The following is a 16,458-nucleotide window of genomic DNA, read 5'->3' as shown; positions in this document are numbered from 1 at the left end:
AGGGAGAGGATAAACTATTGTGGTATCCAAACACCAGAACACTATTAAGCAATAAGAAAGAATGAACCGTTGATATTTTAACAACATGAATGAGCCTCAAAATAGCTATGCTGAGTGAAAAAAGCCAGAAAAAAAGTACATGATTTCTGATTTCATTTATATGGGACATTAGAAAATAAAAATTAACCTATAGTGAAAGATAATAGAGAAGTGGTTTTTTTGGAAATAGGGGGTAGATGGTGGAAAGTGTTATATTAGGGCACAAGGAAATTTTTGGAGGTGATGAAAACATTCGTTATTTTGCTTATAATGATAATTCCATGGGTTTATATATATTACCAAACTTAGCCAACTATCCACTTTAAATATGTATAAAATATTGTATGTCAACAGTAACCCATAAAGCTGTTTTCAAAATACAGCAGAAAGTTTGCATTATACTCCTTTTATTTGTGCTCTTAGTTGAATTATCAAAAGGGCGGTGGAGAAAAAGAAAGCAAAACACATACAAAAGCATGGAGTAAATGCACTCAATGAAAAGTTATACTGCATCTCATTCATACTGTTATAGCACCATTTGGCTCATTCTAAGTCAGAACATTTCGAGTGCAAAAAGATAAAATTCTTACCCTTCCATTTTTAACTTCAAGATGGATAGAAACTTAATCAACAAAACAAACAAGCAAGCAAAATATAACCGGAGACATTGAAATTAAGAACAATCTGACAGTAACCAGAGGGGAGGTGGGAGGGTATAATGGGGGAAAGAGGGGAAGGGTTTTCAGGAACAACTGTAAAGGGCACATGGGCAAAACCAAGGGGGGTGGGGTGGAAGCAGGGGAGGGAGGGAGGGATGGCTGGGGTGGGGGTGGTGGTGGTGGGGGTAAATATAGACAACTGTAATTGAATAATTTACAGTTTTTCAATTTTTAAAATAAAATAATTTTGAAAGAATTCCATTCTTAATAATTCAATTTAGAAAATGTATCATAAAATTCTTAATTTTTAAATTGACTGTAAGCAGAACATATTATGAAAATGTAGGTTTTCACAAAAAACATAATAAATTTTGCCCTTACTGAAGTATGTTATCAAAAGCTTAAAAAATACCACCATCAGCCATAAGTTTTATGTGTCAGGTCATGTGATAAGAAATAATTAGTTTCTTTTAGATTGCTGATTAAAATGGAAAGATATTAATAAAGGACAGCACAAGGTAAGGAAGCTCTGCAGGATCATATGGGAAAACTTACAAATTTCACTTAATATAATTGGCACATTTTCTGGTTATCCTATTTTATTCCCTTGAAGTACACAGCACAATTCTTAATATGGAGCTAAACAACACTGAATTCCTGCAGACAGTAGAAGGTGATCTTTTTACTGTCTCCATAGTGTTTTGCCTTTTCTAGAATATCATATAATGAATCATATACTGTGTATGTAGCCATTTTGGATTGAATTCTTTTTTAAAGTATATTTTATTGATTATGCTATTACAGTTGTCCTGTTTTTTCTTCCCTTTGTCCCCTTCCATCTGGTACCCCCATTCACTCCAGCATTCCCCACCCTTAATTCATGTCTATGGGTCTAAAGGGGAGAATAGGGAAAAAGGTACAGGGAATAAGAAGCATAATTGGTAGGTACAAAATAGACAGGGGGAAGTTAAGAATAGTATAAGAAATGGAGAAACCAAAGAACTTACATATATGGCCCATGGACATGAATTCTTTTATTTAGTAATATTCATGTATTTTTCTCCATGTCGTTTCATGGCTTAGTAGGTCACTTCTTTTTTTTCTTCCAGTTTTATTGAGAAATAATTGACATATAGCACTGTATAAGTTTAAAGAGTAGGGCATGAGGGTTTGATTTACAATACAGATGACCTTTCATCAGTGCAGGTTTGAACTTCACAGGTCCACTTATATGCAGATTGTTTTCCATTGACCCACACAATAGGAACCTGCATTGTTCAAGGGTCAGTGGGTGGTTGGGAACACAAATATGCCAAGGGTCAATTTAAGATTCACATGGATTTTTAACTGAGAAAATGGTTGGTTCCCCTAACCCCCATGTTGTTCAAGGATTTACTGTATTGTGAAATAATTACCATAATAGTTTCAGCTATTACCTATCTCCATAGTCTATTTCTCTTTAGCATGTAGGTGAATTATTATTCCATGATTTATCCATTCATCTACTGAGGGACATCTCGGTTGCTTCCAACTTTTGGAAATTATGAATAGAGCTGCTGTAAACATCTGTGTGCAGGTGTTTGTGTGGACATAAGTTTTCAACTCCTTCTGTTAAATACCTAGGAACATGATTGTTGCATCATATGGAACAGTATTTGTACTTATGCAAGAAACCCCTCAAATGTCTTCCAAAGGGGCCATAACATTCTTTATTTCCACCAGCAATGAACGGAAGTTCTGTTGTTCCTCATTTTGTCAGCATTTGGTGTTGTCAGTGTTCCAGATTTTGGGCATTCTAATTGCTGTGCAGTCATGCAGTTTTTGTGTAAGTATAGTTTTCAAATCAGTTGAGTAAATACTTAAGAGTGTAACTGCTGTGTCACATTAGTTTATGTTCAGCTTTACAACAAGGTGACAAACTCTTTATCAAACTGGCTGTGAGATTTTTGCTTTCTCATTAGCAATTGATAAGGGTTCATATTGCTCTGCATCTTTGCTATGTTACCAGTGTTTTAGATTTTAGCCTTTCTAATAAGTGTGCAATAATATCTCATTATTGTTTCTGTTTGCATTTGCCAATGACAAATGATGTACAGCATCTTTTCATATGCATAATTTCCATCTGTATACCTTCGTGGTGAGAGGCCTGTTCAATTCTTTTGTCCATTTTTATACTGAGTTGCTTGTTTTCTTATTTTTAACTGTTCTTTGTATATTCCAGATACACGTACTTTATTAAATACTTGATGTTTAAAATTATACTCTTAAATCTTTAGCTCTTTTTATTTTCTTAACATTCACAAAAAGAATGATTTAATTTTAATAAACTACTGTTTATATTTTTTATTTCATGAATTATACACTTTCTTTTATGTCTAAAGACTTAACACCAAACACTGGATTGGGTAGATTCTTTCCTATATTTTCTTTCAGAAATTTTACCACTTTGTATTTTACACTTACGATCTATATCTTTGAGTTAAAGTTTTTGTGTATGGTGTGATACCAGTGTTAATGTTTGTTTTCTTTTTCACATATGTATATGTAATTGTTCCAGCACCATTTTTTAAAAAGATCATCTTTTCTCCATTGAATTTCCTTTACACCTTTGTCAAGAATCAGTTGGCTAAATTGGCACCAGTCATAATGACTTTTGATAATTAGTACTTAAAATATATATGGTTTTCTTTCCCAACTTTGTATTCTTAAATACTACAATCATATTTATGTTTAATGTTCATTAGTAAATATTAGCTACTATTCTTCCGTCTTAACTTATGGTTGCATCTGAAGCAGCTGTTTCAACTTCCAGCCCTACTAGTACGCGGCTCCATTTCTGATGGAGCTTGGTGGTTGCAGAACGAACAAGGGTGGAGGAGACAGGGAAGCAGCAGGATATAGTGCAAAGAAATGCAGTTCAGAATTTTGGAAACCTAGACTCAAATTCTCTCTGTTTATCTAATGTCTGTATGAATTTGAGCAAAATATGTATTGTGTCTAAGACACTGTATCCCTCTGTAAAATACAGCTAATGAAAGCAACTTTACAACCTTGTGATATGGACTAGATAAAATCTCCATTATTATTTGACCTTGCAACAGCTATTTGACACAGTTGTTCACACTCTCCTTTAAACATTAACTTTACTGTATAATTTTAAAAATTTGTGAAACTGCCAGTAATGGCATAATAAATATTGTAGCCACTACCTGTCTTAAGAAAAACATTACAAACATAATTTAAACCTCTGGCTTACCATTCCTAATTGCTTTATAGATGTTCTCTGGAAACAAATAGTATACTGATTGCTAGTAATTATTCCACTGTATGTTCTTATAATTTATATTTAGTATTTTGCATGTTTTAAAAGCTAAGAAATTGTTACCATATTATTTGTTCCCTTCTACAACTAATGGAGAAAAATAAGAATGAGTCATCTGTTTTATTCATTAATAGAATTGAACTTCACTTTTAGATGCTAAAACTTAGGGTGAACTTGACTAGGGTAATAAAATAGTAATAATTGCATATAAAAATGATAACTCTCCAAAGTTAATTGATTACAAATCTCTGGGAAGGAGTGAAGGTGGAATAAGACCGCCCACGACAGAGATCTGCGACAACGCACGAGTTGCTCTGACAGTGCTGCACTGAGAAATTCAACCAGCATGTGAGCACTTCAAAATTCTATCCTAGGAGTTTTTTGTGAATAATTTGGAAAATATACTATGTAATAATTAAGACATTTTTATTTCATATTGATATTACTTGCCACTCACTACATATTTCATGACTGAGTTTTTTTGTCTTAACTCAAAAGTGAAATGAGAGGATTTTTATTTCTGGCTTTGAATGGAGTAATAGGAACCAGATTTACTCTAGTGTCATAAGCAACTAGAAAACCTGATCCCATACTCTTCCGAAAGGAAGCATCACTCTAGCATTGGACTACAGACATCCCAGGGCCATGTTCACTGAAAGAAGGAAAATTAGCAAGGTAAGTGCAATAATTGCCTCAACTTACTGACTAGAAGCTGCACAGAGGCTGCAGTGAGCTGAGAAGAAACCCACAGAGATTCCAGAAGTTCCAGAAATAAATTGTGGAGACAGAGATTGGGTATTGGGGTAGCTGTAACAACTAGAATTTGTGGGACAGAGAGGAGAAAGTTTCATAGAATAAGAACTTTGGAGATCTGAAGAGGCAGCCCCTCAAGTCTTTGAATGCTTATCTGTGGCATGTACTAGAGGAAATTACTCAGGTCTGGGAAGAAGCACTGGAGATCAGTAATCCAAAGAGATGTGGAAATATTTTTTATTCCCTCAAGCAAGAATAGAAGACATCAGAATACCTGGGACATTGGGTTGAATCCTCACATGAATATAGCCTCGGTAATAAAGTTAAGTTAGCCTTACCCTGAAGACGCAAAAAGATCAGTTTCCAAGTAGGTTAGCTACATTCACAAACTCTAATACTCTTTAAGGGAATACAACAAAATAAAACAAATTGAATTCACATTGCCAACATCCAGTTATAAATTACAAGGCATACAAAGGGGAAGAAAAATATTACCCATAACCAGGACAAAAAAAATCAATAAAAATGGATCCAGAAATGGCGGGAAAATACGTTATCAATCGATGGACTTTTCTCCTTGTAGATCTCTACTCAATGTAGCTTATTTCCAAACTTATTACTATAATTCTCATATACTGCTGGTGGAAATGAAATATGCTATGGCCAATTTGGAAAACATTTTGGAAGTCCTTTATAAAGTTACACATACACTTACCATAAGATCTAGTGATTTGTAACTGGATTTTCTTAGGCATTTACCCAATAGAAATGAAAGTATATGTCCATATATGTATTTGCATACGATAATTCATAATAGTTAAATCATTGATAATACCCAGATGTTCATTAACATATAAATAGGTAAAAAAAATTGGTAAAACTATATAATGGAATACTATTCACTAATAAAATGGAAAAAAACCTACAGACACAAACCACATGGATAAATCTCAAAGTCATCTGAGAAAATAGATGGAATGGATCTGGGGTGGAGCAAGTTCCTAAGACTTGAGATAGTCTGACCAAATTTTAAATCCACTATTTTTTAAAAAGAAACAATTTGGTTGTAAAAATCAATAGCAAATAACCACTTCTGATAAATAAAGCTTCTTGACTTAATGTCAAACAGAAAAGTCTGCTCACATTCAAAGAAAGCATTGAAATAGTGCCCAGTAAACTGACGTGAAGTAAAACTGGGAACACAAAATAAACACTACATCAATGTGTTAGGAAAGCTAAGATTTTTGCAAGATTAAAGTAGGTTTAAAAATTAAATGTATGGTTTGAGTTCATTACCAGAATGTTTAGGTCTTTGTCCTCATTTGATTTATATAGTATTGGACACAAAAATAAAATTTCAAGGAGAAGAATTGGGTAAAGTCAATGACACAACCCATAGGTCTTCTCAGAATTGGCACATGCCTCATGGAAAAAGACCGTCATCATTTCCATTTTAAAACATTTGGGTGGGCAGCTCTTCCCCATTCTGGACAACCAAATTATTTGTTCAGAGGGTTTTACAAAGAATTGTTTATTGCTTTTACACAGCAACTGATGCAGTTAAGAAAATATGTTACTTTCAACATTATCTTTCTTTATGATGTTTGCATGATTGTTAACATGAAAAACATGTATTAGCAACTTCACCCACAATCAAATGTCTGGTCCTTCATTTGAGAAACTATATAGAGCTCTTGACATCAGAGTATTCAGCCTAGTGGGAGAGACAAACTTTCAATTAAGAGACCACAAAAGGTGTTATGATTAATTACTTCTTGTATATGATGCTTTTAAAGAATGTATTAGTGTAAGAGAAGCTTAGAGAACATGATATTCAAATAGAAAAAAAGAAATCTGAATAAAATTTTGGAGAATGACAAAAATCAGTGTATTTAAGATACAACAAGTTGGAGATTAGTCATTGAGCTGTGACAAAAAATTATCTTTAAGAAGAAAAATAAAAATGACAAAAGATTTTCATAAGAATTTCTTTCTCTTTAAACCATAGTATTTATACAGTTTTCTTCCCAGGTAGTGAAGGATCACATTCATCTGAAGAAAATAAAGATAATTTAACATATTTCACTGTAAGATAAGTTTTGCTTATTTTTTTTTGAAAAATGAAGTCTATTATGATACAGTTTTCCAGTGAAAATATTCCTTCTGTTTCTCCTTTCAGCCTCCTCCTTTGCTCTCCTTCTTTCTGTTCAGACACTTTGATGGAATGCCCACCTGTGCCATGCACATTGGGGCACATGTGCACTGCATCACTCCAGGGATCTTCATTCCCGTCGAGGTGCATTGGAGACAGTTGGTTCTTGGCATGTGAGATAATCCCCAGTAGCATGTCCTCAACCTTTTTCTTTCCTTGTGTTTCATTCTTATTGGGTGATATCTCCTAGTGTCTGTTTCCAGACACCTCCAGTGTGAGCTCCAAACCTTGGATAGTTGGCTATTTACAACATATCTCTCAGTGGCATGTGACAGACACCTCAAACTGTCCTTATGTCCCCCACTGGCTTTATCTTATGTTCTTTAAAGCTCCTCAGATGTCATTTCAAGACAATTCAAGAAGCATTCCCTCAGCACTAATAGAAAGCAGTCTTCAAAGGTACTGCAAAATACTGTTATGGTTAAAACAAGAGATTCCTGGCCTAGAGCAGATCCTTGGCAAATATGTTTTGTGATTATTTTCTTTTTTTAAAAATATGTTATTGTTTCTGCTATTAACAGTTGTCCCAATTTTTCCCACTTTGCCTCCCTCCACCCAGTCCACCCCCTACTTCTGTAGTTAGAACCCACACCATGGTCCATGTCCATGAGTCCTTCATGTATGTTCTTTGACTAATTCCTTCACCTTCTTTCAATCAGTTCCCACAGGACAATTCTGTGATTATTTTCTATCTTCTTTTTCAGCTATTTCCTGCAATGCTAGCCCATTGCCACCAGAATTAGATTGGTATCCGTCATGTACAACAGATGCAGAAAAATCACTCCAAAGATGACAAGAGTCATTGGAATTCTTTGATAGTTACCAAGGAAATGAGAAATTTTGAAAGATTTCTTTGAGTTTGGGTTATTATTGATATAAATCATGCTTGAATTTTCTTATGTGAAACCATGAAAACTGACATATTTGTGATAGATACAATTTTTTCTTTGACTTTTCATCACATGTTGTTCTCTATATTAATCATGCCATTTTATTTTCTGCATTTCTGAGGCTTTGGTATCTGAGACCCTGTTGACTTTGGAGAGATTGTCCTCCTAGTGCTAGCTAATTCCTAGAAATAGTTAAAAAAAAAAAAAGACTTGTAGAGGGTACCTTTCATATGCAACCAACCAATCCAGAGCCCACCTCCCCACCAACTCTTTTATTGGGATTTTGCACTCAGGGCCACTATTCCCTTGCCCTGATCACCCCAACGACAGGTACCAGAAAACTAGGAATTGCCACTATACCCCTGACTCCACTGAAATTAGTCAAACCAATCTTAAAATTACTTACCCTGCCTTGCCAGTTCCTGCCCACAGAAACCACAATAAAGGCTCCTGCTCATGTTTTTATCACTCTCCTGCATCCTGATCCGCTCCGGTGCTTTCCTGTGTGGCTCTGTGTGATATGACATGCCCCCTCCTCTTGGGAACTGCTGCAAACTACCTTCAAAATCCCAATCATCTCCTGATCTGTTGGCTTCACCATACCTGAAAAATAATAAAACACGTTTTAAAACATTCTTGCCTTTTCAAAGAAGAGCTAAACTTCATGGCTTATGAAAGTTGATGTTGTTTTCACATCCGACAGAACAATTGCCTTTTCCTCTTTCCAAAGCATGTACTACTGTTATGCAAGTTTATTAATTCCATTAGTTCCTATAGCCTCCCTGCCACTCAAGAAAATAGGTAAAATGTCTTTATTCTTTGTTCTGTGAGGAAATGGCAGATGCCACAATAAAATACATATTGGTAAGTTGCTTTATGGTTAATAAATATTCCAAATGTATTTGTTAATTAAGAGTATTTATTAATTAAGAGCTAGACACATAAAATAAACAAGGTTGTCATAAATTATTTCTGTCTTGGAGATGAGAGAATTGTGTCTCCAAAAATTTATATGGTTTTTCCAGGCTCATCCTACTAACATATGGTTGTGGTGGGTGTTTCTTAATCTATTACCCAAGATTTCTGGTGTCCATGAACATGTGATGGGTAAACAAATTTTACCCAAACAAGTTAATGCACAAGATTTCTGGATACTAGAAATTAACAGAATAAAAATTCTAATAGAAACTTTATGGAAGTGAGGTTGGAGCTGGGTAGAGGGGAAGCAAAGGGGGAAAAATGGGAAAACTGTAATAGCATAAAAATAAAATATTAAACGAAGGAAAGGCAATAAATTGAAATTATCTCTGTATCAGTAAATATTAATCACACAGTTAGAAAGGGAAAGATTGAGCCTATTTGTCCCTTCTGCATGAAGTTGCAGTGTCTGATATGCATATTTATAGGGAAAGATTGTTTTCTCTGGTTACATGCCAACATACATATATGTCATAGAATCAGGCTGATCCTGTGCTAACTTCTTTATAATTATGTATTCATTTGTTATTATATTAATTTTTTTGAAACGGGCTGTAATCTCAATTATGCTTTTTAAGTATAAAGCCACTAAGATTTCAGTGCAGCTCTCACACTGTTAAGAAGAGAGAAAAAATTAGAGCTGGAATTAATTTTACAAATTATACAATAGAAACACTTATCAAAGAAGCCCAATGATATCAGGAAGTTTGCCCAAGAGACCACAACACTCACTCTCAAAATTTGTCATTTTACTACTAAAGTTGTAGCTAACATTTTGTATACCCTTGAGGATGTTTTAACTCAGAACTTCTGTATTCTAATGTATGAGGTTTGTTCATAAAGTATCCAGCCATCTACCAAGAAAAATAGAGACATTTACTGAAGAAGATACAAGATATGAAAAACATTGTATGTAAGACAATGCCCTTTCAAAGTAGGCACCTTCCCAATCAAAAAACACAGGTAACAGGGTCTTGATCTTGCTGTGACTTTGCCAGACCTTCTCTGGCCTTGAAGAACCAGGCAACTTCCATTGGGATGACTGGGTCTTCATTTACAGATCATAGCCATAGATCCACAATTCATCTCCAGTTATGACTTTCTTGAGGAAATCTGGATCACTGGTAGCAGTTTGAATCAAGTCATCAGCAACTGCAGCTCAATGTTCCTCTACTCTGGTAGCAGAAGCCTCTGAATGAATTTTGCCATGACACATTTCATGCCAAGATCTGGCACCAAAATCTTGGACACAGTAGTTTTTGGAATCCCCAGATCACCTTCTAGTTCTCAAACTGTCAGTCGCCAGTGTTTGTTGATTGCAGCCGTACCCATTCAACATTCTCAGGTGTTCTGCTAGTTGCAGGCCTTCCAGAACATGGATCACCTTCTACAGATTCTCAACCATCTTTGAAGCATTTCTGCCACACTTTTATTTGTGCTGTATTCAGTGCAGTGTCTCTGAAAGCTTGAATGATCTGAATAGTTTCCACAGAGGAATGTTGAAGCTTAATGCAAAATTTGATGCAGATTCATTGCTGTACTTAGTCATTTTGAATGCAGTGGCCACACAGTACATATGCTCACTCAATAGCGTCTACCACCCCCACTGACTAGTACAGTGAAGGCATCATTGTTCACGCATGCGCATTCCAGTCCACTGTTCTTGGCTGCCTGATTACATCAATGTTGTACAAACCATTCTAATATATTAACATTGGCTGGACTTTTTCCAGACAGACCTCATATATTGAAGAATTCAAATCCCTAGTATACTGTGAAGGAGCAAAATAGCCCTGAGTCATTGTTTTTAGGAAAGTAATCACGTTCTCTCCTGTAGAAGTTAAACCATTTGAGGTTGGGGTCGGGGAAGGGGAAAGACATGTGATCCAAAGTTTTAACAAAGTTTGAAGGTAGAAAGTCTGATGAGAATTTTAGGGGCCAGTCTTTCTGTACAATCTTATGGAATCTTGGTGGATTTCAAGTAGTAGTCTCATCTCAATCTTACATCTTATTTCCATTGAACATAGGCTTTGCAAGAAGGAAGGCCTCCCAGTATCTTTCCTTGATTCCATAGTGTTGGCCCTGAACTAGAAAGCCAAAACTTTCTTTAAATCTATAAAAATAATTTAAAAACCCCGTAGGACATTTGGGCCTTTTAAAATAAAAACTTTCAAAGATTTCTGATGGTTGTGAAAAATTCCTTTTATTTATCACTGAAGGTTGGAATTACTTAAAGCAAATCTACTTCATTCTTCTTTAATGGAAGGCTTCCAAAAGTCATAGAAGTTCTGAGAAATCAAGTACTGAAATTTTCTTCAGCTTGTGGGCTATTGAAGCTGGACTGAGTTATGTTTATTAAATCCTTCTCTGTGTTTTGGCAATTAGTTTCTCACACCTTGACTTTAGAAATCTGGAAATCATTGACATGTCAAACCTTTAAAATACAGGAGGCTACGTTTTCATAAATCAGCATGCCTAATTACTGGTATTATTTTTTGAAATATTTCCATTCCTGACCCTCCTAGGATTCATACATGGCAAATGAATTTAAAAAGCCATCTACCATCTGGACCCCTACTTTCAAGCCCTCAGGCAAATGTTTTCATAAACAATTGGCCCTTGAAGGTATCCTTGATGCCAGAGAGTTCATGTTTCATTGGACCAAGAGAAGAAGCACATTCCAAAGTCGAGGATCCCCTAAGGATAAAACTGTGATTCAGGGTTCATCACATACCATTAAACAGTTAGATTCAAATGTCATAAATCCAAGGTCAAAAAGAACTGATAAATTTTACCTCCAAAGATCCACTGTTTCAGTCTCCAGGGTGTCTTGCGAAATTTTCCTTCTAATTTTTAAAATTGTGACAATGGTTATGAACTACAAAATTTGAAAACCAACAAAATAAGTGCAGGGTTTAGTGTTGTAATCAACAAGGATAGAATGAAATGCATCTAGCATGTGATGAACAATCTACACAATTACAGTGACAAGACATTAAAAAGTAGTCATAAATAGTAATTAACAGTGAGATTGGTGACATCTACACAGCTGATTTGAGCATTTTTAAGTGTCATTTGGAAGGATGATTGGTAGACTTGGCTAAAAAGGAAACTTCTCAGAGCCTCCACTCAAGACATTATAACAAAAACCACCTAAAGTGCAAGTTGAAACCATGATTTCTGCTCTGACCAGTATGGCCCAGTTGGTTGGGCATCATCCAGCAAAGCAAACGGTCTCCAGTTCAATTCCCTGTCAGGGCACCTTCCTGGGTTGTGGGTTCAGTCTTTAGTTAGGGCATGTGCAAGAGGCAGCCACTCAATGTTTCTCTCTCACATTGATATTTATCTCCCTCACTTTCTCCCTCCATCCCCCATTTCTAAAAATAAATAAATAAAATATTTTTAAAAACTAAACAACAGCAACAACAAACAAACCTACTTGATTCTTGAATAGCACCCCTGTAGGAATTCAAGATAAAATTCAGGATACCAGTTAAAGTTGAATTTCATACAGATGATGAATAATTGTGTTACTATATATTTTTCAGATAAGCAACGAATAATTGTATTTTTTATCTTTTTATTTGATAATGCTGGCCATATCCAGTGAACAAATCTGAACTTTAAAGTCCTGTCTCTGTTAACCAAAAACAGTGTAACATTGGTGAGTTACTCAACCTTTCCTTACTGGAGGTGAGTTGGTATGAGGATTAAATTAAGCAGCATATAAGAGATGACCAAGAAAATGTAACTTAGTAGCCATTCAATGAATTGGGTTTTGCACTAATTTTCTAGGGTTTCCCTAACAAACTACCACGAACCAGGTAGCTTAAAACAACCAGAAAAGTATTGACTCACAGTTCTGGAAGCTAGAAAAATCAAAGGTATCACAAGACCAGGCTCCCTTTGAAGACTCTAGGGAAGAATCCTTCCTTGTTTCTTTCTAGCTTCTGGTGATTTCCCATAATCCTTGGCATTCCTTGGTTGTAGCTGTATCACTCCACTGCCAGTCTCCCCTGTCTTCACATAACTGTCTTCCCTTTGTGTGTGTTTGAGTGTCTCTAAATCTTTTTCTCCTGGGGCCCACCTTAACCCAGTGGGGCTTTATCTAAACCTGATTACATCAGCAAAGACCCTATTTCCAAATAAAATCTTAAATACAGGTACCAAGAATTAGGATTTTAATATATCTTTTTAGGGATGCAGTTCCACTGATAACAGGGTTTTATTATAACCAGACTAACTCACTTAATCTTATTTTCTTTACTGCCCAAATGAAGCTACTAACATCTATGTCACAGCAGTTGTGAATTTTATATAAGGTATTTCATGTGAAAAACCTTGCCACGTGTCTGAAACATCCAACACAGAAAGTCAATCTGAATTTTCCTTTCAGTTTAATCATAACCAGCTATTCCACTTCTTAATTTGTATACACTATTTTTAAATACAAGGACCAACTCTTCCACAACTTAAAAAGTGTATAATTTTTCCAGTTGGGAAGTTCTCAACTGTATGTGGAGCATTTGCGTAAACACAGTCCCTACCACTTAAATTCAAAGATTGAGTTTGATTGATTTGATGACTAACGTGTACACTAAACCCTTCCCTTTAGCTCATGGGACCAGTTTGTGCTTTCCTTAAGTGAGGGAGAAAGGGAGTTGAGGGAAACAGTTATACTATTCTTTGCCTGATTGACCTACATAAGTGACTTCCATGGAAAGATGTGGTTACTTAGTTTTCCCTACACATGGAAAGGAACTAAGTGTCTTTTCTGGGCTGGACCAAGAGATATTTTCCCAAATTTAAAGAGGACAAGAGTGTTAACCACTATTGTGAAATAGAACCACTTAAATTTCTAAAGAAACCTGAGCCTTGCCCCTAGGGAGAGAATCACAACAGAAAAGGTAAACCTGAGAATCCTAGAGCAAGAATGCTTTTGCCTTGTTTCCAGGTGTAGCCAAAACATTCATTGTCCTTGCAAAGAAATATCACAGCCAGAATGGTGCACAATTGTGGGCAGCAAGGGCAGAAGTTTTATGCTGCTAGGCCCTAAAGGAAGCCTCAGATGCTAGGAAGGCAGGAAAGAAGGAAGCCAAAACTCTTCAAGTGCCTTTAAAATTCAGGTAGAGCAGAAGAGCTTTGTGAACTTGGACATCAGGCATCATAGTGCATCTGGACACCTCAGCAGCAGCATTAACAAGCACATAGTGACATAACCAAGTAGGAAGCATATCCCAGGGGAAGCTGGTATGAAGAGATAATCAAGAATCAGATGCCCCTGACCACCAATGCCATGAACCAGTGGTACATGCTTGCTCCCCAGGACCTCAGGACAGGGAGGGAGAAAACCCTTAATTATGACCCTTTAACTCACTGAATTTTAATACAGAATAAATAAAATTAAGAGCCTGAATAGATCAAGTAATTATTGCTGAGTTTACTAGGTTGTGGCCTGAGGCATTTTTTTGATATTAGTAAAAAGAAGAGACTAAGACAGAAATTGCATTTGATTGAGGAATGATGACAGAAGTCACATTCTTGAACACTGAGTTTTGTTTGGAAAATTGTAATGAGTCACACACAAATAAAAGTGACTCCTTCCATTCATCTGGGAGCACTTGAATATTTTCCTGTGGTTCTCTGCACTTCTGGTGCTTCTTTTTAAGGAAAACAATTTTCTCTGCTGTTTTTGCACATAAGTCAAACATGGATGCATCAAAATAATGTTCTCAGTCCCTGGATGGACTTCATCTCAAGTTAAGTGACAGCAGAGACTAGTGTTTTTAACTCCAAATATTAGAGTTCCCCTAAAAATCTGATTGTCCTGCTGGAAATTTTGTTCACTGTTGATTAAATACTTATTGTTAGAGTGTTGGAATTGGGATCATGTAATACCAACTGGTTTTATACCCATAGATGAGATAGAGAAGGGGAAGAGAAGATAGGAGAGAAGAGGGTTGAGCTGAACATATTAAAAATGCATTTGTTACAGAAAGGTACATATTTGAGGCAGTGGAATCAAATGACTATATTTCTAGACAGTTTGATGGACATTATTTTCTACAGTCGGCATGAAGGGTAGGAAAGCATCATTGAGAAGTAGGGAGGACTGGGTGGGGTGGGCTGTGATGGGAGTAAAATACAGAAAACTGTACTTGAGCAACAATTAAAATAAAATAAATAAAAAGAAGTAGGAAGTCATTTGGAAATGAGTAAAATTCTCATTTCTCAAACTGGGCAATTGACCCTGAATTTATCACAGCAAGCAGTCATTAAAAAAGCATCATTTTCTTGAAGTATATGTCATAACCATAAACACTTCTTGATCCATTTCTATGAGCCAGACAGGATGAGTGCTAGGTGATGGATGGTGGCATTATGACATGGCCCATGGCCTTGCTTCTAGGGAGAGAACTTTCAGTAAGAAGACAGTTATAATGAAAAGTGACAATCACTATGACAGCAGTAAGAACGGGGTGCTCTGAGAGTAAAAAGTTCATTCAATTCATCAAAGTAAACAGAGACACGGAGCATGTTTTTTAGAGAAAAATGTAAATATAAATATAAATATAAATATAAATATTAAAAATGTGTTAGTGTTCTTTGTGGTTTACTACATCACAAATAAGTTTTCACCTTAATTCTGGACAAGTAAAGTATCCGAAGTAAATTTTATGAAAAATTTTAGTGAACTTTATAGTAACACAAAAATCACGTACAAACCGACATGAAATGTGAGGTCAGGAAGCACGAAGCTAAGGAGAGGATGATGGTGATCGTCCTGCTACGTCCAGATCAGTCCCTTGAGGTTTCCTCAAACAGGCAGCTAGAAACAATGGTCTCTTCATTAGCAGCACTGCCAGGTCTGTTCTGGTAAAAGATCAACATTTAAACCCTGTATCTAAACACTAATTCTTCATGTTCTCTTTGTGTAGTTAGTCACAGATTCTAGGAAGAACATAACAGTAAACAAGTGATTCAGATGTTTCTAAAAATTAAAATTCTGATTTAAAAATCAAAATAGGCTTTGACAATATACTTAAAAAGATTGGTGACAAAAAAGGACAACTCAAATTCATAATGCCTGATATTATATAGCAATTGGAAAAAAACACAGCAATTTGGAAATGGAAGCTTTATGCCACTGTTGAGTAACAGAACTGGCTGGATGTGGGCCTCTTCAAAAGGAAGAAAATGTAGTAAATTGTAGAAGGTTTAATATAGTAATCTATAAATGTATGCTTTTCCATCTGTTCTTTATGTAACGATAGTCAAGTGTAGTAACTAGTAATAGTCACACACAAAATATCTTCTTTTAACCTGTGATTGCTTATTGTCAGAGATGACACTGTGGTCATGAAATTCCATTTCATTTTCCTCTTTCTGGACACACAGGAAGTCTATGCTTCTGAATCTCCTTGGCTCAGCATGTGGGTAGAAATAGTGGATAATTCCTTCTAAGCCTGCACATAAACCTTCTTTGTATGCTTTCTCTTTTCCTTCTGTGACAAACTGAGGGAGCACAAGTTTAAGCCAACAATATCTCATCCCGGAAGGAAACTGGGTCCTGAGTGACCACTTGGAGCAGGGTCACCAAGGAGA

This window comes from Phyllostomus hastatus, unplaced genomic scaffold (genome assembly GCF_019186645.2).
Source record: "Phyllostomus hastatus isolate PE091 unplaced genomic scaffold, TTU_PhHast_1.1 phas_contig_40, whole genome shotgun sequence".
Classification (NCBI taxonomy): domain Eukaryota; kingdom Metazoa; phylum Chordata; class Mammalia; order Chiroptera; family Phyllostomidae; genus Phyllostomus; species Phyllostomus hastatus.
The sequence above is the reverse complement of the archived record's forward strand: the minus strand, read 5'-3'. Positions refer to the sequence as shown.